The sequence below is a fragment of the Eptatretus burgeri genome, chromosome 2, assembly GCF_056783735.1.
Source record: "Eptatretus burgeri isolate ZD-2024b chromosome 2, Ebu_testis_v1, whole genome shotgun sequence".
NCBI classification, from domain to species: Eukaryota; Metazoa; Chordata; class Myxini; order Myxiniformes; family Myxinidae; genus Eptatretus; species Eptatretus burgeri.
In genome coordinates this window covers 87,396,448-87,419,324 of record NC_140962.1, presented here as the reverse complement: position 1 = coordinate 87,419,324, position 22,877 = coordinate 87,396,448, and the positions used below count along the sequence as shown (strand labels likewise).

At 41.5% G+C, this 22,877-nt stretch overlaps 1 protein-coding gene across 11 annotated transcripts in view; it reads right to left on the bottom strand.

The window, feature by feature from the left end:
* FUT8 (fucosyltransferase 8) overlaps positions 1–22,877 on the bottom strand; it is a 144,341-nt gene that overhangs the window by 95,779 nt on the left and 25,685 nt on the right. The gene's annotated exons all lie outside the window — the stretch shown is intronic.

Genomic DNA, 22,877 nt, shown 5'->3' with positions numbered 1-22,877 from the left:
AAGGCTTAGGGAACAGGTGTCTGACATTTACCCTGAAGCTGTCCAGTTGTTCTGGAAAAGAAAACTTTTCAAGGTTTTAAGGTAGATCCAATATGCCTGCCAAACCATGTGACCGATGAAATCATCGGGTGGGAACGTTTTGTTCCTCATGGATCGGCTTTCATACCTGTAAAGTTTCACCTCGATCTGTTCAGAAGTTTGAGATTTTATTTATTTTTATATATTTTTTAATAGGGCTGCCGAACCACAAAACCGATGACATCATCAATTTTTTTCTGTCGCCCATTTTCTCCCGAGATGACCCTCAAAATTTTTCATACCGATTGGATGTAGCATTATAGGTATGCAATTATGTCACAACGAAGGCATCTATGACATCATAAAAATAAATCACACTTATTCCCCAGGAGGAGTACTTGACATCTGCAAAGTTTCAATTTTTTCCATGGTGCAGTTTCGGAGATACAAAGATCCAAAGTTGTTACTTTTTTTCCAAAATGGATGCCACAGCACATGAACGATGATGCACATAATCATCATTAAAATATTCTACACGAGTATTCGCACCTATGGTGAAAATTTCGTCTCAATCTGACTAGCGGTTGCAGAGAAAACCTGTAACCACGTTCTGTGCGGACAAACAAACACACAAGCAAACAGAGACAGACAGACCCAAATGCAATACCCTCTCCTCTGGAGAGGGCAACTAGAGTTGAAAAAGTCTCAGCTTGCGAGAAAAAAATCAAGATTTTAAATTGAATCTGAGGTCCGTTTTAAATTGAGGCACGGCGTAATGATGAACAAGAAAATGGACATGATAAATCAGATCTTTCATCCAGAAATATTGGGATAAAACCCTATCGGTATGGAACATTATTTGGACAACTCAGAAAATTCTGCTGAGGAAGAAGACAACATGAGCAACTATGTTGGTCAGAGTATTCACCATTTTAACACACACTGGTAAGGACAGATAAGATTTTCACAATTTGCGGATTTCAAAACATAATTTGCTTATAGTCATAAACACCGATACAGCAGGTGTGGCTCGTTCAAAAAAGGAAGTGTTGCACCTCTTGCACAGCATAGCCTGACCCAGTGTCCCGAGGTGGTGTTTGGCACAAGTGGCTCCATATGGTGCGTCCGCTACCTAGAGTGTTTTTTGACATCCCTGCACTGTTCTTGTGCAGCTCCTCTCAACTCATCTCTGCGTTCGCCTGTTCATCTTGTGCCCAAATGCTTCCCACTGGTTCGATTTCAGGACAATGCTTCTTCAGCCTTTGTCACTGCTCTTTGATGTGCCTCCCCTCTTCTGCATCAAAATAAAAACTAGAAGGCCATTTAGGAGAGCGCGAACCTCTGCCACGTAATGCCTGATCCACGAGAACATATCAGGCCCAATACAATTTTGAAATATCGTGCGATATATCGTTTTTTGGTCCTATCTCTCAATGGTGAAGAATCACTTTAAGAATAAAATAATTCGCGCATCCAGATCCGGATTTGGATCTTCAACATAATCAAATCAATTTGTGGAGGTCAAACACCCAACCTATCCACCAAATTTAATCCAGATCGATCCAGAACTTTTTGAGATATCCTGCACAAAGACAGACGAACAGGCAAACAACAGACAAATGAACACAGAGAGGGGTGAAAACATAACCTACTTCACCTTCAGTGGTGGAGGTAATAAAATGTTGAAAGATGTGCCAGGATGGGCCTATACCAGGACAGCATGAAAAGAAAATCTATATAATTACTGTATCTATATTTAGCAAATCAAAGTCCATATATTTCAAAGGTTCAGCAGGAGACTTTAAAAATGGTATGTGTCACTTCCATGATTGATGACCAGCATCTTAAAGGATAGATGCATGGACAAACTCCATCGTATGGCATCCATGGGAACAAATAAATTTCTCCATAATAGCCTCAATGAGTGAGGAGAGAAAAGTGACATCGTAAAGATTGCATGGAAGTTATGTTACTTCCCCCCAAGACTCAGTGACTGTCTGAAGTCAAGTATGATGTGTGTATGTATTTGTGTGTATGCTGGGAAAGGACACTTTGCAGTTGGTTTATAGGTTTTGTCAGAGCTGACACAGAACATGTTATTGCTTTCCACATTATACATGCAAAATTGTCTGCAAACACTCAATTGGGTCAAACATCTTCATCAAAATGTTGCACCCTTCCTTCTTCCTACTCATCAGTAAACTTGTATTCCTTTTTTTTTTTTTGCATCTTTGAAGAGCCATACAGTATTTTCAGCTTGGCTTTGTATCCAAAGCCCATTACGAAAGCTGTGACTGACTGGACATTGTAAAAATCAAAATAAAAAATACAAGGTCTCTCGATCGAGCCCATACCTGCGCCACATAATGCCTGATCCACGAGAACATATCAAGCCAATTTTTTGAAATACCATGCTATATAATCGTTTTTGAGTCCCATCTCTCAATGGTGAAGAATCACTTTCAAAATTAAATAATTCTCATATCCAAATCCGGATCTTCACCAAAATCGAAGCAATTTGTCGTGGACACACCCAACCTGTCCACCAAGTTTTATCCGAATTTGTCCACAACTTTTTGAGATATCGTGATATATATATATATATATATATATATATATATATATATATATATATATATATATATATATATATATATATATATATATATATATAAGTTTAGCCCAATCTCTCAATGGCGAAGAATCACTAAAAAAAAAAAGTAATTCTAGTAGTCCGATCCGAATCCAGATCTTCACCAAAATCTAATCAGTTTGTCTTTGTCACACACCCAGCCTGCCCACCAAATTTCATCTGGATACGTGAACAACCTTTTGAGATATCCTGCACACAGACAGAAAACAGACCAACAAGAAAAAGAGGTCATGCAGAGCATGACACTTGCAAAATCCAGAAAACAAATTTAACCTCAAAAATAATTGGTGGTTGAATTCAATGACTAAATATGCAACTCCCCTTCAAATTTCAAGTCAATCGGATGAAAATTGACAATTTCAGAAATTCATCCTATGTTGACCTATTAGTCCATGACCTCAAAAATAATGGGTTGGTTGAATTAAATGACCTGAAATATATATCTGATTCAAATTTCAAGTCAATCGGATGAAAATTGAGGATTTTAGAAATCCCACCCAAGTTGTTGACCTTTGACCTGTTGACCTTTTTACCTGAAAAACAATAAACTTCTCCCTTATGACAAATTCTACCATGTGGTGGCGTTTCGTGAAGATCGGTTTAAAATTGTGACCTGGAAGCGATAAACTGACTGACAGACAGACGACGGACAGACGTGAAAAGGCTGAATGCCTAAACTCCGTGTTTGCTTCTAAATCTTGTGTCCCAAGCCCATCGCTTTCTGTACCCACCTTACCAAGTCACACCGAGCTGTTCCTGGACTCTGTGTCCTTTTCTCCTGACAAGGTGGAGAGCTTGCTGTCAAACCACGAATGATTCTGCAACCGGTCCAGATGGCATCAGCCCACGTGTCCTAAAAACTGGCTCTGCTGCTCTTGCTCACGCTCTCTCTGTTTTATTCACACTCTCATTTGCTCAAAGTCATCTGCCATCTGCTTGGAAATCTGGAAACATTGCCGCTCTGCATAAAAAAGGTGCAAAAACAGGTCCTTGCAACTACAGACCAATCAGCCTTCTCTCAATCATCAGCAAGGATATGGAATCCATCATCGCTTCCGACATCAAATCCTTCCTCTTCTCCAATGGCTTGATTTCCGATAATCAATTTGGATTCAGACCAGGTCACTCTACCCTTGAATTGCTGCTCCTGCTTTCCCAACAATGGATGGAGGTCCTCAATGCCAGACAGGAAATCCGAGCCGTATCCCTAGACATATCTCATGCTTTTGACACGGTCTGGCACCCTGCCCTGCTCACCAAACTCTCTTCCTATGGTTTCTAAGGCAATCTCCACTCATGGCTCACAGACTTCCTCTCCTGTCACAGCCAACGTGTGGTCCAAAATGAAGTTCCCTTATCCCCTCTTCCTGTCCGGCTGGAGTTCCTCAAGGCAGCGTTCTGGGCCCTGTTCTTTTTCTCGTTTTCATCAATGATCTCTCTGGAAAATCCTCTTTATCTCTTTGCTGATGACTCCACCCTCTGCCGTACCATCTGTCATCCCTCAGTTCAGCAAACAGCAGCTATTTCACTCTCTGAAGATCTGGATAAAATCACAAGCTGGTCCAACATGTGGAACATGTCTTTCAATCCTGACAAATCTCACACTCTCACTTTGTGTCTCCGAAAGGACCATGTGGAACCCACCCCCCAATCTACAGAGACATGACAGAAGTAAAGAGACACAATGATTTTTAAAGAATGTATTTGTTGAACACTTGTTGTATATTTGATCTGTGTTAATACATACACTAGTATTTTGTAGACTTGCCATTTGTAGATTTCAATGCTTTTACTCTTACAGGCATAGAACCAACGAGTTCTGAAATTTTCTCTTGTGGGATTTCTTCCCAGTCTTCACCCAAAAGGTTTAGCAATTCTGCTCGTGATGTTGGTTTCCTGGACTTTTTCCGCACAGCTCGATCCGATACGGCCCAGAGGTGTTTAATGGGATTCATGTCAGGAGACTGACTTGGCCATGGAAGTTGCTTGATCCCATTTCTGTCCTGCCATTCTTTGGTCTTTTTTGCAGTGTGGCATGGAGCTCCATCGTCCATGAACAGTGTTGTTTTTGACCATCTGACCAGTGGAGAAGACAGGGAGATGCCCATCCTCAAGGATAGAAATGTGTGTCGTAGAGTTGATGTTGCCAACACACTCCACAAGCTCTGACCGACCAGTGCTCCAGATTGCTCCCCACACGATCACAGAATTACCACCGTGTTTGACAGTTGGCTGCAATCGATTCAAAGAAAACTCTTGACTGGGAAGTCTCCAGACCCATATGCGTCCACTGTCAGAAAATTGAGCAAATTGGGACTCATCTGAAAAAATGACAGTTTGCCAAATCTCCAATTCTCTGTTGGCCATCTTGCCAGCCCACTCCTATCTCATTTGAATGTTGGCTGGTCTAAGAAGAGGTTTTCTCCTCGCTGCTCTTCCATAGTAGCCAAGTTGAAGGTACCGCACGGCAGTCCTCGAGCTAACTTGGACCTCCTCTGCAACATCTGCTGCCTTGCAATGAGGAGTTTGCTCAATGACCCACTTGACAGCTCGAAGACACCTTTCTGAGGGCCCAGATTGACCAGAAGGGGAAGCTGTGGATCCCTTGCCTTCGCTGGTGAATTGCACAATCACCCGATTGACTATAGAAAGCAGAATGCCAAGGTTCTGAGCTATCTGATGCTGGCTGACTCCACCATTCCAAATGGCCAACAATTCGTCCTCTTTGAAAATCGGAAAGTTTGAGTGCTCCCTGGGTTTGAGGCATAGTTAATTGCCATACAAGACCCAGGAGCTCGTTTCTGCAAATAAATAGTCGAATATTACTACAAATCACTGAGTAAAAAAGCGTTATACAGATGAAATGAAGAAATTTATGTATATTTACTTCTGTCATGTCTTTGTACTTTCTGAACAATCCTCTTGAAGTTCTTTCATTCAAGCTTCTGGGTCTCACCATGTGCCATGATCTTTCCTGGGAAAGCCACATTTCCAGGTTGGCCTCCAAAGCCAGTCGCCAACTGGGCATCCTCCATCGTGCAGAGTCCTTCCTTGGCACACCTGAGCTGCTGACCACATACAAAGCTTTCGTCCGTAGCCTGATGGAGTCCTGCTCTCCCCTCTGGGCTGGTGCTCCCGTCTCTCACCTTTCTCGGCTTTACGCTGTGGAAACGAAGGCATTTAGGATCAATGGAATCTTCCGCGGTGAGGCCGAGTCTTTGGGTCTGTCTCTGTCTCTGTCTCTGTCTCTGTCTCTGTCTCTGTCTCTGTCTCTGTCTCTGTCTCTGTCTCTGTCTCTGTCTCTGTCTCTGTCTCTGTCTCTGTCTCTGTCTCTGTCTCTGTCTCTGTCTCTCTCACCGCAGGCAGGTCAGTGGTCTTTCTGTCTTCTACCGTCTCCTCTCCGGTCTTGTCCCCCAGTGCTCTGTCTGACATTTGTCCCGCCCACATTTCCACAGGGCGCTCAAGGTCCGCCAACAACCCCCATCTAGTAAAACTACCAAAATCAAGAATCACTGCTCACCTTCATTCTTTCATTCCTCTTTTTTTTGCCTTTGGAACAAACTCCCACACTCTCTTCAATCCCACTCTTCCCTCCAATAGCTGTTCACCACCATCTCTTATCTTCTCCCATCCCAAAACCACAATCTTTTCTACACCCATTAATCCACCCCAAACCCACCTCCTTCAAATTCCCTGCTTTCCTTCCTCAAAGTCCCTGTAGTGTCCATCTTGTTTACCCCATGTATTCCCACCCCATTCCGCTGCCTTCCATAGATCTCCTCATGTGTCTATTCCCCACTGCTTTCTGCTTACCTCTCCCATCTCTCCTGTCTCCTGCTCCCCTTGTTATACATTGTGTGTTAGCTCTTATACAAGCCTTGACATTGTATAATAATTTTTTTCTTTTTAAAAAGACAGAATAACAAGAAGACGACGCCGTGCTGAGCACGATACTTGCAAAATCAAAAAAACAAATTTGACCTCAAAAATAATTCGTTCTTGAATTCAATGACCAAATAGCAAATCCTCTTCAAATTCCAAGTCAATCAGAAGAAAATTGACAATTTTAGAAATTCGGCCTATGTACTGTCGGCCTATGTTGACCTCAAAAATAATTGGCTGGTTGAATTTGGTGACCTGAAATATAAATCATCTTTAAATTTCAAGTCAATCGGATGAAAATTGAGGATTTTAGAAATACCACCTTCATTGTTGACATTTGGCCTATGTTGTCCTTTTGACCTCAAAAACAATAGGCTTCTTCGTTATGACAAACTCTACTATGTGGTGAAGTTTCGTGAAGATCGGTTTATAATTGTGACCTGTAGGTGACAAAACAGACAGACAGACAGACAGACAGACAGACAAAATCAACTGCCCAATATAATATACTTGAAAAATCTTCGATTTTGCAAGTAACAAACAAACAGACAGAGAGGGGGGTGAAAACATAACCTCCTTCACCTTCGGTGGTGGAGGTAACAATTATTTCCTGGAAAATAATAGAACACAGAACTGAGAATGTTTTCTGTTCATTCAGCTCTCTTGTCCAACATACAAAGTGTCCAAATCTTGCTGAGTTACTTGCCTTTTGGCAATTTAAGGATGGTAGCACTATGTTTCTCTAAAGGTATTTCTATTCCTTTAAGCCTGGTGTTGGCTTTGCAGTTAAGGAGGCTTAAGATATTAGGTCTTGAGTTTGAGCCCCTGTCGCACCATTGAAATAACACCAGGTGGGTTGACTCAGCCAGTCATCCTTCCGAGGTTGGAGAAATGAGTACCAGTGTACTGGTGTAGGGGCACAGCATCAGCAGCATTGTCACACCCCAACAAAGTAATAGCTACCTGGCAGCCAAGCTGCCATACGTAAGAAGGTGTGTGCGTGTGTGTGTCATATTTTTGGTGGAGTTTTACCAGAGCGTTCTGGTGTGGAATGTGATACACCAAAAATGATTGTCATGACCTCCTGAGTTGATTAGGCAAATTAACAACAACAAAAAAAATCCGTTAGAATTCCCATGTTTTAAACACCATGTTAAGGTATATAAAGCAGCTTAATACATCCTACCACAGCATGGTATTCTAATTACAAAATAAACAACAAAAACAATGATAACTTTGTAACAAAGCATATATTAATACTAATAATATTTACAACAATAATAATAATAGTAGTATCATATGGAAATGATAATAACGAACAGATAATCCCCACCCTCGCCCCAAGCACATCTCGGCTTGGTGAAAGGCAAGCTAATGCTCAAGCAGTAGAGCTGGTGGGTATGCAACTCGGCTGTGAAGACCGATGTGAATTTGGTCCATTGGACCAACGAGCCCACTAGTACTTCAAAACCAGGGAGAATAGGGGCATTCACTCCTCTCTTTTAAAAGTCACAGAATCAGAAATTTAAATAAATAATTTAATTTAAAATATATTAAAGAAAATAAATAAATTTAATCACCGTTTTTTGGGGGCGGGAACAATCGAGAGTACAGACACCAAAAAAAATTTACATTTTTTTTTTAAAAAAACATTAAAATCTTCATTCCAAGAAATGTATCAACAAAAAAAACAATGATTAAGTGTTACGTGAAGCCATATATATATATATATATATATATATATATATATATATATATATATATATATATATATATATATATATATATATATATATATATATATATATATATATCCATAAGCGAAAGCAAACATGAATTTCTGATCCTGCGGACCTTTAAAATCCTTCAGAATCCAGTACAAATATCACAGATCTGAGCAAGGGCGGATTGCATCTTCTGGATGGCGGGAGAATTCCCGGTGGGCCGATGGGTCTGTGGGCCGGTAGGAGTTGCATGTAGGTTTCAATGTTTTAAAAATACAAGTACAGCAGCACAACAACTTGAGCTGACTTGCTGTTGGCATGGTTGAAAATTATCCAAGTAGGTCTGAATGTTTTTTAAATTATTATTTCATCTGAATATTGACTCACGCCATGGCCCTCGGCTGGGTGCATGACTATTGCGATGATCTGTTTATCGGCAGAAGAACTGGACAACAGAGCGAGCCATCAATAATCACCAAATTTGGCACAGAGCTTAATATCGTGAATGTCTCAAACAACTTCAGATTAGAGCTCACAAGGAAAAATATGAAATTCAAATTAATACAGGACTACGTTTACTAACATTACGGATGGCCACACGACAGTAAAGGTTCGCACTCTCAGAGGCAGTGTATTGCACAAAGAGAAAACAACGGCACAAGTCAGCACCTCCCTCGAGTGCATTCTAGTTTCTTAAATGGAGTACTGCTCTCTCTGCTGGGCTGGCGCCCCTGCCTCACGCCTTGCTCAGCTTGATGCCGTGGAAACCAAGGCTTTCAAGATCATTTGAATCTCTCACTATGAAAAAGAGTTTATGGGCCGATCACTTCGCCATCGACGACAGATCTGTGGTCTCTCCATCTTCTGCCTCCTCCTCCTCCTCCTTTTTGGTCTTGCACCCTCTGCCTTCACCATGCTTTGTCCCCATCTCCTCCAGGTATCTGCAGGATGCACATGGTCCACCAGCATCCCACATCCAGTGAAACTCCCAAAATACAGAATCATTGCTCACTTCCGCTCACTTCTTCCTCTTTTTTCATGCCTGCGGAGCAAACTTCTACATTCTCTTCAGTCTCATTCTTCCCTCCAGGTATTCAAGACAGCTGTTCCTCAGCATCTCAAATCATCCCCCATCCAAAACAATTTTTTTCCTTCTGTATCCATCTGGCCAACCACTTGTGTTCTCCCCGAAAACAAAGGACTGTGATATGCTTCTATTTTTAGCTCGCCTGTTCGAAGACCAGAGAGCTATAGCGATACCCCCGGCGTGAGCGTGAACGTGAGCGTCAGAGTGAAAATGTTAAAGTTTTTGGTGTAAGTTATTTAGAAGCTTGCCATTCATTTAATATGTGTACTCGGATGCTGATATTTGGCATGGAGGTTCCTTTGGGGTATACTATTGATGCAGTGAAGTTGAAATCAAAAAATAATTTCAAATGTTTTAAATTTTTGACCTTAACTTTTTTGTAGCACATCAACGTTAAAGTTTTTGGTGCAGGTTATTTAGAAGCTTGCCATTCATTAATATGTGTACGAGGATGCTGATATTTGGCATGGAGGTTCCTTTGGGGTACATTATTGATGTAGCGAAGTTGAAATTAAAAAATAGCTTCAAATGTTTAAAATGTTTGACCTGTTTTGAACTTAACTTTTTTGTAGCACATCAACGTTAAAGGTCTCCTGACATGCCAAAGTACATAAAATTCATTTATATATGTCCTAGAGGAGTTTTTCATCGTGATTTCAGATCTGACAATTTTTTTTCACAATACTCATTCTGTAAAATGTTAAATTAAAAAAAACAAACGTCTTCGGGAATGACCCTAAAAATTGTCCTGAAAGGGGCGTAACCCACATGACGTCACGTACAGTATGTCAAAGGCTGCAAGTTAATTACTCGGGTTGGTGGACTACGTGATTCTATTGGCTTGCTGTGTGTTTCCACATTTGATTGGTCGACTCAATCTCTTCGTTCATTTCTGCTTTAAATAAATCGAACATTTGTTTTTGAATAATGGATGGCATGGACTTTCATTTGTCTGGTAATGACAGTGAGTGTGAGAGAAATGAAGGATTTTGGTCTGAATCACATGGACAATTGTGGGATAACATAGTCGTGGGAGGTGAAGTTCAGGCAGCTTTAAATGAAGTACGGCTTTAGCAGTTCGAGCCCGAAGCAGGACAAGCAGAGGAAACTGGCGATGAAATTCCCGGAGTTCATGATGATCGGGAGGACATCGAAGGAAGACTCGGAAATAACAACTGGTTAGACTAAATCCTATTCGTAATTCAATAATGTAAATTATACTTGCATACTGCTCGATATCAGAAATATTTTAGTGAGGTGACGTGATCAGCGCAGCGGACATGTTGCTCCACTGCGAATTAATCACGAACAAGGCCGCCCATGTCATCGGCCGTATCTCTCCACGCATAAAACGAAGCAATCTCGCTGTCTGGATACGATTAAAACTTGTGTGCAGAACACACCTTGTGACACAATTGTCTCGAGTAGTCTGATAAATCTGACGTTCTGTTACATTTTTATTTATTTTATTCCTACTGTCGTCATGTAGCACCAGTAGAAAACAATGAAAAAAAGAGAATTATAAATAAAAGCTACAGCACGTCAGATTTATCGGCCGAGTCGGACGGACGACGGATTTATCGGACTCTAGACTCTAGAGATCTCGAGTCAATCCACTCTGAGCGAGTTTCTGTATGTGACGTCACGCTGCGATTCGCTGAAGTCCATTTTTTTAGGGGCGGGGCATAGCAAGTTGTGAACAGCTCCAGAAATGATCGAAATATTTCTCTAATTATCCCATTTTTGATTAAAAAAAAAAAACATGGGTGACTTCTTCACTAGGAAGGTCAAGTTAATATATATATATATATATATATATATATATATATATATATATATATATATATATATATATATATATATATATATATATATATATATAATAACAACAACAAGAAGTTTATTTTGCATGTCAGGGGACCTTTAAAGTTTTTGGTGCAAGTTATTTAGAAGCATGCCATTCATTTAATGTGTACTCGCATGCTGATATTTGGCATGGAGGTTCCTTTGGGATATACTATTGGTGTAGTGAAGTTGAAATTGACAAATGGTTGAAAAATATTTTTTTTTTTTATTTCAACCTATGATGGTCTCAAAACCACCCAATGCTCATCTGTTTATACTAGACGCTTGCCATTCATTCAATATGTGTACTAGGGATGCAATGAAGTCCAAATGAAATTAATTTTGTTGGTGCACCTTTTTAGCTCACCTCTTCGAAGAACAGAGAGCGATACCCCGGCGAACAGAGAGCGATACCCCAGAGAGCGAACAGCTATAGCGATACCCCGGCGTAAGCGTGAAAATGTTAAAGTTTTTGGTGCAAGTTATTTCCTTTCTCATGTTTTTATCTACCACTATTTTTTACTGATTACAATATACAAATTCATATATTTCTTTAAAATTATTTGGATCAGACTTCACTGCAATGCTTTATAAAAAATATTATTAGACGAGTCTTTTAAAAACGATAAATGTATAAACAGGCGAGCATTGGGTGGCTTTGACACCAACACTCTGGTTGAATAATGGATCCCAACCACCTGAAAATAATGTGCATGTGTGTACTGTATAGACATATTGTTACAGTTGTCAGACCGGCCAAGTTGCCTGGTCCGTATCCTGACAAACCACTATTACAGTTATAAGCAGTACCCACTCGATAAGCAATACATGCAATTGTACAGCTAGAAGCATTTACAATTATACAATATTTACAAAAACAAACTATTATAAAATCATGAGTTATTCGTAATTTGCTTACAAACGACCAAACAATAACTGTATAAGTAGGACTAGGTTTATTGAAAATGAGAATGTAAGACTGTTATCGGAAATGCAACATGGGCTGCTTTCAGAATATTTTCTATGGCCAAATTCCCAATCCACCTCTGGATCTGAGCATTAGTCGTGCCCCTAACTGTAGCACACTTATGGAATAGCTTTCATTACCCTGCTTTATAGGCAAGTTTTGCAACAGTCAAATAGAACATAAAAATAAATAAAAGGGTGATCAAATGTGGAATTGTCAGTTGGTAGCATGGTTGCATGAGAGCAGTCACGTGCTGAACCAAAGACTAACACCATCCGAAAGGGACCATCCAAGACTATGCCATCTGGTGCTGTCAAGGGGTGAAACGCAATGTGGAGCAAGTGGTCCTTCGGGGGAGCCATTAAACTGGCTCTCCCAGCTGCTAGAACGTGCCTTTGAATGTCAATATCTTTTGTTGTTTTTTTAACAGGGGTATTAAAGTCCTTAAACACAAAAACAAAGGGCTCTGGTGTGCTTCTATTTTTGAATTATGCATCCCAACTACCTGAAAATAATGTGTACAGTGCCTGTAGAAAAGGTCTACACCAGCGTTTCTCAACCTTTGATGACCCATGGCCCCTCTACCGAGTCGCTTAACATTCGTGGTCCCCTGCCCTTCAATAAAAGATGCAGATTTCGTTTTATGAAATTTATTTACTCAGTCTTAAAAGATAAATCAAAGTAAACATTTTTATAAGCAATACAATCAATGAGACACTTGCTGTTGGGCTTGGCTGATGAGGCCTCTTATGTCTGGCTCCGTCTTGGACACAGCAAGGCGAATATCGTTCCCAACGTCAAGACGGTTTCTGGACTTCGTTTTAATGGTCACAAGGTCAGAAAATCCAGATTCGCAAAGATATGTTGTGGCGAATAGAATGAGCATTACGGATGCCTTCTTGCTGAGTCGTAGATATGCATCCTGAACAGACAACCAGAAGGTGGAGTGGTCTTCTTTGTTACTGAAGACCAGCTTCATTGCTTTTGAAACCTTCAACTCTGCCAGCTCCTCTGCTTCATCTTCAGTAGGTTCAATTTTGGCATGAAACAGGTCTTTGTGCCATGGAACATCCAACGGTGCATCGTCGAAATACGATTTGAACTCAGCGGAGGGATCGTCGAGATGTCTATCAATGCAATCTTTGATGCTGACGGGAAGCTCAATCCTCTGCGTCTGTCGGTGCTCGTCCAAGAAAGGAAACGAGGCAGTGGACCCGGCCTTGATTCGTGCCTGCCAGACTTCCATTCCAGCAGAGAGTCCGTCAAGCTTGTCTTGAACGTCACTGACTGTCACATCACTGCCTTGCAAGGACTGGTTCATTTCGTTGAGTCGGCCGAATATCGCTGGGGTCTGAAGCCGCCATGTTTTTTGGCCTGCTCAACCTTACCTTGACTTGGTAGGTAGGCAAGCATCATGACGAAATCTTCATTGTCGAAGTGGACATGGAGTTTGTTTTCGTTGTCTCGCAGGAAGATTTCCACCTCAACCCGGAGTTCATCCACCCGAGAGAGGCATTTTCCCCTCGATAGCCAACGGACTTTGGTGTGGAACAGAAGTCCAACATGTTCCGCTCCCATTTCATTGGCCAGGAGTTGGAAGAGCCGATGATTTTTGGCCTTCGCACGAATGAAGTTGATCACTTTGACCGCGACGTCCATGACTTCCAGCAAACGAGGAGGAAGAGTCTTTGACGCAAGAGCGTATCTGTGTAGCGAACAGTGGGAGGATGTCACATGGGGCCATTCGTTCTTCACAAGCGTGACGAACCCTCCTCTGACGCCGACCATCGCTGGGGCACCATCAGTACAAATGTGCTTGAAATTCTGCCAACCGAGTCCATTAGCTTAAAAAAAATAAAAAAAATAAAAAAAAAAAGAGTCCACAATAGCTTTGATATCTGCCGCTGTCATTGTGGTTGGTTGGGTATTGCAGAACAAGAACTCTTTCCTTAATCTTTCCCTTTCTCTCGTAGCGAGCGAAGGCGATCAACTGGCTCTCCAGGGCAGTGTGGTAGACTCGTCTAATTGAAGGCTAGCCTGGAGCGTGCTTTGTTTGATTTCGGAGCAAACTTGACGGCACACATCAGCGGCCATGTCGTCAATCCGTCGTCGGATCGTGTCATTAGAGAGCGAAACTTGCTGGATCTTCTTTTTCGCCTCTGGTCCGATCATCAATTCCACCATTTTCTCTGTACATGGCTTGATAAGGTCCTCAGCAATAGTGTGCGGCTTCTTGCACTTCGCAATTCGGTATGCCACTTTGTAGCTGGATTGAAGAGCAGGTTTTTCTTCTGGCCGGAATCCATATTTGGGAAGTGTCGCTTCACGGTCATATCGTGATCGTTTCGCAGACAGAGCGTCGATATTATCTTCCTTCCTTCCTTCCGGGATGCATCTTGTCGCGATGGTTTGAAAGTTTGGAAGGACGTAGTGACGCCATCTCGACTGACATTTGTGAATCCAAACTTGACATAGTTGTCATTCCATTTTCGAACCTTCGACATCTGAGAAAAAAATTGAAAAAAACAAAATTCTAACGTTTTTGTAAACATTGGTTTACTCTGAATGCTCTGTGGGCTCCGCCTTCTCTTTTAAAATTGTGGTTAAACTCATCTACCCTTTTTACTTTGACACTATGACCGGAGACTCGTCACCTTAATTGTACATTACAAGCTTCTGCATTCTGAATCGCAGTTTTTCGGCGTCCGCTCATGGCCCCCCGGTCGAAGGCCGATGCCCCCCTTGGGGGGCCACGGGCCCCCGGTTGAGAAACGCTGGTCTATACCCCCTTTCAAATTTTTCACCTTTTGTTGCCTTGTAGCCAGGATTTAAATTACATTAAATCAGACTTTTTACACATTGTAACCCACAACTTCCAAGTGAAAAACAAATTCTACAAATTTTATAAAAATTAATTAAAAATATAAAAATACAATATCTTGGTTGGATAAGTGTCCAGCCCGCTTATAACAGCAATTGTAAATGAGCTCAGGTGTAACCAATCACCTTCAAAATCACATAGCAAGTTAAATGGCCTCCACCTGTGTTAAATTGTAGTGATTCTGATTATTTCAGAATAAAATCAGCTGTTCCTGGAGGTTTCCTCTGCTGGGAAGTTCATTTCACAGCAAAGACTCAACCATGAGCACTAAAGACCTCTGGGATAAAGTTGTGGAAAAGATACAGATCAGGGGATGGGTATAAAAATATTTCAAAGGCCTTGAATATCCCTTGGAGCGTAACCACGACAATCATGAAGAAGTGGAAGGCGTATGGTAACAGCAAGACCCTGCCTAGATCAGGCCATCCCTCCAAATTGGATGACCAAGCAAGGAGACTGATCTGAGAGGCCACCAATAGGCCATTGGCAACTTTGAAAGAACTACAGGCCTTTCTGGCAAAGACTGGTCACTGTGTGACTGTGTGATTGTGTGTGTTCATGTGACAACACTATCCCAAGGGCTCCACAAGTGTGGCCTGCATGTAGGTGGTAAGAAGGAAACCATTACTGAATAGAAAAAAAAATCCAACCTTGAATCCCATTTGAGGTATGCAAAAAAAAACACTCCAGAGATTCTGAAGCCATGTGGCAAAAACTTTTGTGGTCTGACGAAACCAAGATGGAACTTTTTGGCCAAAATTCAAAACGTTACATTTGGTGCAAACCCAAAACAACACATCACATCACCCAAAGAACACCATCACTACTGTGAAGCATGGGGGTGGCAGCATCATGCTATGGGGATGTTTCTCATCAGCAGGGACTGGGGCACTTGTCTGGACAGAAGGGAAAAGGGGGGGGGGGGTGGACACTAATCCAACCAAGATATTCTAGTTTTGTATTTTTAATTAATTTTCTGAAATTTGTAGAAGTTGTGGGTTAAGATGTGTAAATAGGGGTGGAAAAAGTCAAATTTTAAAAGGCGGTGTAGACTTTCTATGGGCACAGTATGTACGTATATCTATCTATCGAGATACATATACATATATATATATATATATACATCTATATCTATCTAAATACATATATATATATATATATATATATATATATATATATATATATATATAAAATCAGTTATCAGAACAGCCTAGTTGCCTGGTCCAAATCCTGACAAACCACTGTTAAAGTGGTCACGCCGGTCCACTGGTGCAGATGCTCCAAGGAGGGTGGCGTGCTTGTTCGCCACACTACCATACTTCAGTGGAACGTCTGAGCTGGCTAAGCGACGTGCTGGTACTTCCTCATGCCTGGCACAAAATGACTGCATGAGCAGTTTTTGCCGTGCCAGATGCGAATGGTGTTTTTTAAGTAGTAATAAATTACCAAAATGGTTTTTGCAATCAGGGAAACAAATCACTCGCAGAAGCCAACGGACTTGTGCGTATTTACTAAATCAACAGGGAGAAAGTAGGGACACGAGAGCATTTATTTACAACAAAATACATGCCCCAGGGAGTTGTACATATGATAAATCCTTCGCGAGATAAACTGCAATGCCTCAGGCATACCACAGGAGGACCAGGGAGAATTGGCGAGACAAGAAACCCCATGTGGGTGCCATAATCCAGACATAGCTGACAAGGGAATTGTGGAATCTTCATGCAATAGGTCAGCTCTGGAGCTCTTTAGAGACTCATCTGGGTGACAGCAGGAACATTCCAGGATGGACTGCAAGCAAACCGTCACTCATGACATACAGTAATCCCCCAGGCTCTCTTGGTTGGAACTGTCTTCTTCACGGAAATTGCCTGGCACTTCTCGGAACGTGTGCTTGGAACTCCATACCAACATCCAAGATACAACTCTGCCCAGCCCCCGGTTGTCCCCATCTTTATCCCCTCGTGCTACGCTCTGCCCCATGACATTGTAAAACATTATCTGCCCTGCGCCGATAACCTATTCTACCACCAAAGAAGGCGTGCCCTGCTCTTGAACGTCGTACAAGATCTACGAACATGGCTGGGATGTGCCCTGGGAAAATACATTCAAAACTAGTCAATACGAGAACACCTCAAGAATATAAACTAAATTTCTCTTCAAAATGGACCACAGCTCAGCAAGTTGGGGAAAATGTAATTTCCAACAAAAATTTTCCCACCAACGTGAAGCGAACCGTCAATAAATTAATATTGTAAGAAGAAAAGGAAAATCTGACCATGCTAATTTTCTCTGCTTTCTCTGCAATGTCTTTTCTTTCTCAATGACATTTTCACCATAAGTGCGACTACTCATGTGGAATGTTTTAATGATAATGACATCATAGGTCAGAGGTGTGGAAGCCATATTGGATAAAAAAGGAACAACTATGGACCTCTGCATCTTCGAAACCACTCCATGGAAAAGACTGAAACCTGGTGCCTGTCAAATACTCCCCATGGGAAGGCAGTGATTTTTTTGATGATGTCATCTTCATTATGACATCATAACTGCATACATCAAACACTTTATCGGATCAGTATGAAAATTTTTGAGGGACATCTTGGGCTAAATTGATTGTGTTGGGGGAGGGGGGGATTTTTTTGATGACATCATCAGTCACATGGTTTGGCAGCCATTTTTGTTTTTCAACATAAAAAAAAATCTTCAAAAATCTTCTTCTCCAAAACGGTTGGACAGATTGAGGCAAAAACTTTACAGGTATGATTGCTTGTCCATGAGAAACAAAAAGTTCTCCACCTATGATGTCATAGGTCACATAGTTTGGCAGCCATATTGGACTTACTCAAAAACCTTTTAAAAATCTTCTTTTCCAGAACGGCTTGACAGATCGAGGGGGAAACTTAACCCACATGTTTCCAATGCCTTGGGGATACCAGGGTGTTCACGAATAATAAGTCACATGGTCTGACAGCCATATTGGATTCAACCCAAATCTTGAAAAAAAAAAAACATTATTTCTCTTGAACAGTATCAATTGACCTGAAACTTCACAATTATGATCCAGTACTCATGAGGAATATACGTTTTTTATTTCAACCTGATCAGATGCATTGTCTGGCAGCCAGAATTATTTCATATTTTGAATCTGGGTTCAGGGATTTAAATCAAAATTGGTACAATTATGTATAATGATGTAATAATTTGGGTGGAGCCATATGTGGTGATGCCATGATGTTGAGGAGTGCCCTTCTAGTTTATAATGCTTTGGGGCTGGGGGGGGAAGGGAGGGGGGGGTTTGTGAGCAAGTAATTTAATGCCAAATCGAAATTGCTCTTATGACTTAAAATCAACCACAACGTTGGTGACAGGCAGTCGGCATATCATCCCTTCCCTGAAGGTCATTTAAAGAGCCCAATGGGTCTTTCCCAACAATAGTGTAGCAACATTGTAATCCTTCTGATATTAGCATGATTACAGAAGCTTTCAGCCACATTTGAACCTACAAACTCCAGGATATCAGGCCAGTATCCTTACAACTCAGACACTTTGTCATAGTCCCTGGAATTGTAGTTCTGCAGATTCTTACAAAGGTTGAAAGCAATCACAAGTCCACAATAGGCCAAGTACTGACAATGCATGTTGATCAGTTACTCCCATAAGGTAATTGATCTATTTTGGCCTAATCTTTGCTTGAACATGGGAGAGCATGTTTGAGTGTTTGCACATATAATTGCATAGAGCGAAGTATTTTTACAGAGTATTTTAGGGCACAATTTAGGTTGCAATTTTTGTTTTTTTAATAATGCCCAATTTAATAAAATTGTGCACACAAGAAATACCATATATAATGAATGGCTACTAAAGCTTCGAGGAAGACAACTAAAGATATGACTCTTCCATTATGTAACCATTTGTAAAAGGGATCAAGAGAAACTCAGAATCTCACACTCTATAATGCCTTTGCACAAAGCTGGGAAAATGTCAACCGTTGATTAGCTTTGAATACAAAGAAATGTGCACTGAACACAGTAACCTAACATGGTTAGAGCACCCGCTCAATGTCTGGGAGGTGGGCGGTTCAAACCATGGCAGAGTCATACTAAAGACTTTAAAAATGGTAAGTGCTGCTTCCTTGCTTCACGATCAGCATTTGAAAAGGATAGAGCATGGACAAGCAACCATAGATTGGCAATCATAGCACAGGCTTGATAGGCCGAACGACCTTCTCCAATGTTGAGGTTCCACACAAGGGAATTCATATTATTACCAGCAGGTATGCATGGAAATTCTGCTTAATGTAAAACGTGACTTCAACAATATAATGCAAAGAAGTTAAATAAATAATGGAAATTTAATATTGTTTACCGATGTGTTGCCTCAAGATGTTACTTGATAAAAAAAATTACAACCACCCCCCTCCCCATCCCAAAGTCCTCAAAAGTCGTCAACTCCTGCCCCTCCCCACCCCCACCCAACGCCAAGTCCTCAACACACAACCCTCCCCTCCCTCCAACACAGGTCTTCAAACCACTCCCCACCCTCAAATCCCCTCACCAACCCAAGTCTTCAAATGCACTCCCAACCCAAAAGCCTCAACCCCCCCCCCTTCACTCCTCCAAAGCCTCAGAACCCCCTCCTCTAAACTCTGTCCCCTCTCTGATCCCCACCTCCCACAACTCAGTCCTCCCCTCCCCCTTTCTTCCCATTCTTCAAAGCAAGAGCGCATTCTTACATCATTACTCATTAAAATGGTGCCAGGTATGAAACAAAGTCCAATTCACAATCTCAAGTGATTGAGAGTAGCCCAATTGTGTTAATCAGTGATCCTATCATAATGGAAATTGGATATACATTGTTGTGGAAATTACTTCGAGGGACTAACATTGCATATGTTATAGTTTAGTTATTTCCCAAAGTAAATGGTATAGAATAAGTGTAAGGTGATGCAGTCGTGATATTAGATATGCATATTTTATGTTCAGACAGAACATAATTTATTTTTCAGACATATTTTATGTTATGTTTATTTTATGTCCACCCTTCCTAATTTACAGTGCCGAAATAAGGTCGACACCCCCTTTCAAAAATTTCACCTTTTGTTGCCTTATAGCCTGGAATTAAATTGCATTAAATCAGACTTTTTCCACCTATATTACTCTCGCCGAAGGAAAGGGTATTGCATTTGGTTCCGTTTGTTTGTTTGTCCGCAACCACTTGTCAGATCGAGACAAAATTTCCACCATAGGAGCGACTCCTCATGCAAAATGCTGTATTGATAATTAGGACGTCATAGATCACGTAGTGTGGCAGCACATTGGAAAAAAATTGACCTCTGTATCTCTGAAACTGCACCAATGAAAAAATTGAAACTTGGCACATAGCAAGTACTCCTTATGGGGAATAAGTGTGTTTTTTTATGAGGTCATAGGTGCCTTTGTTGTGATGTCATAATTGTAGATGTAGAATGCTGCATCTGATTTGTATGAAAATTTCTGAGGGTCATCTATGATTAAATGGTCCACAGAAAAAAAAAAATGATGACATTATCGGTCATGTGATTCAGCAGTAACATTGTTTAAAAAAAACAAAATTTAGCCTTCAAAAAAAAGTTCTCCCTTCAGTATGCAAACGACCTGAAGCACACAGCTGAAGCTACACTGGAGCAGCTACGATAAATGTCCTTGAGTGGCCCAGTCAGAGCCCCGACCTAAATACAATTGAAAATCTGTGGCATGACTTGAAGATTGCTGTCCATCAACGCTCCCCACGTAACTTGACTGAGCTTGAACAGTTTTGTGCAGAAGAATGGGCAATTATTGCCAAATCAAGGTGTGCAAAGTTGGTAGAGAGCTTTCCCAACAGATTCACAGCTGTAGTTGCTGTTAAAGGTGCTTCCAGCAAGTATTAACTCACTGGGGATGGACACTTATCCAACCAAGATTTTTGTATTCTAAATTAATTTTCTGAAATTTGTAGAATTTGTTTTTCATTTTGAAGTTGTGGGTTACGATGTGTAAATAAAGGTGGAAAAAAGTCTGATTTAATGTAATTTCATTCCAAGCTATGACAACAAAAGGTGACAATTTTGAAAGGGGGTGTAGACTTTCTATAGCCACTGGATGTGTCTAAAAACATCCATCCTTCCAAACCCCTATTTTAATGTTCTTACCTTTCTAAACTGTCTTTTATGTTCTTTTAAAGTGAATGCCAGGCCTTTAAGTGTCAGCTTAGGTGAGAAAGCAGCATGCCAGTCCTATCCATGGAAAGGGGAGGTCAGGGTGGGGAAGGGGACCTCTAGCCCATCAAATGGGGCCCTCTGGGCCAATAGTGGCCAAGAGGAGATGGGCGAAGTACATCACTGCAGCAGGTGGGAGAGAACCTGATAAAAGCATGTGCAGTGAGAGGGGTGAAGCAGTTGCCCGGAAAACATCTCTCGGGGAGCTGCATGAGGTATGCTCAAGCTGCCGTGCTGTGCCACACCCCACCCAACCAGCCACGTCCACTCTTCTCTCACACCAGTTTGGGCACAGATAAGAATTCATCTGTGCAAAGACATCACTGAGTTGTTGCTCCACATCAGTTCCTGCTGTGTCCTGCCAGGCACAGCCAGGGCATTTTTGTCTTATCTAACCCTCACTGTTGTCTATCTCCCGTGGTATGACTGGGCTCGTTAAAAGCGTAGGTCACTTCAGTAATCTCCCGTTTGTCGCTGGTTATGTGGGCATGTGTATTCGATAGTAGGTTAAGGGGTTACTATAACCACTAATTGTGATTTTGTTTAACTTTTTACTCCCACTCCATGTGACTTTCACAATTAAATCCGCTTGGTCTCGGGGTGAATTTGGGTGGTCGTGATCGATCGCAATTTTGAACATCTGCTAATGGACTAGTTGGGCACAGGTGATTAACACACATCACAGGACAGTGGCGTTGGCTCATCGGCTCCACTCGGTCGTTCATTGAAATCGGGCACACGGCACTGATTAGCATGGCATATCCACTTGCCTGGTGGTCCCACCAGCAAAGTATCATGGCAATAGACATGTAATCTGGCTCGGGGCCACTGAATCAGTTGGGCTTTGACGTGGCCCGATGGGATTCATTCCAGGTCACTGGGCCAACCCACCCACTGTCACAACACACATACATACACACACAAACACAGTTGAAATTAAACATCGATGAAACAACATTTACTTCACAATCTCACAAAATGTGACAGACAGATAGATAGACAAGCGTATTATATTGACGAGCAGAGTACCCACCCTATGCGCAATCTTGTTCCAAGCATGCAACATGTTCTTCTGACGCATATCTTTATTTGAGCGGTGTATAGGCAACTGACAGCTCTGGATAGGCAAACAAAAATAATAATAACCAGGGTTATGTGCATGAAACAAAAACATACCTCCTGCCTGCAATTCAAAACACCTGACTGCACTGGAAAACGTGGAGACTGGAATACTGCACTGTAAATGGTGGAGACTTAAAATACCCTTCCCCACCTGGAGGTAGTGCTACACGATACACATTCACATAGAGAATTTGCGTCCCCCCTCCTCCCCCACCCCCAAGACCACTGGCAAAGATTAAAAAAAACACCCCTATGCACTAATTGGGGTGATGTTGATCCTAAGTTGCAAGTCAGGATGTAATCAAGCCAGAACTGTCGGAGGAGTTGTGTGACAAACATACAAACAAACAAGTAAGCACTGGTCCATGAATTATGGTAAGGAATATAAACAGACAGAGGAATAGGCCATTTGGTCCACGTTGACCAGGCCTGACGTTTGACGTTGGACAAAAGGTGGCAG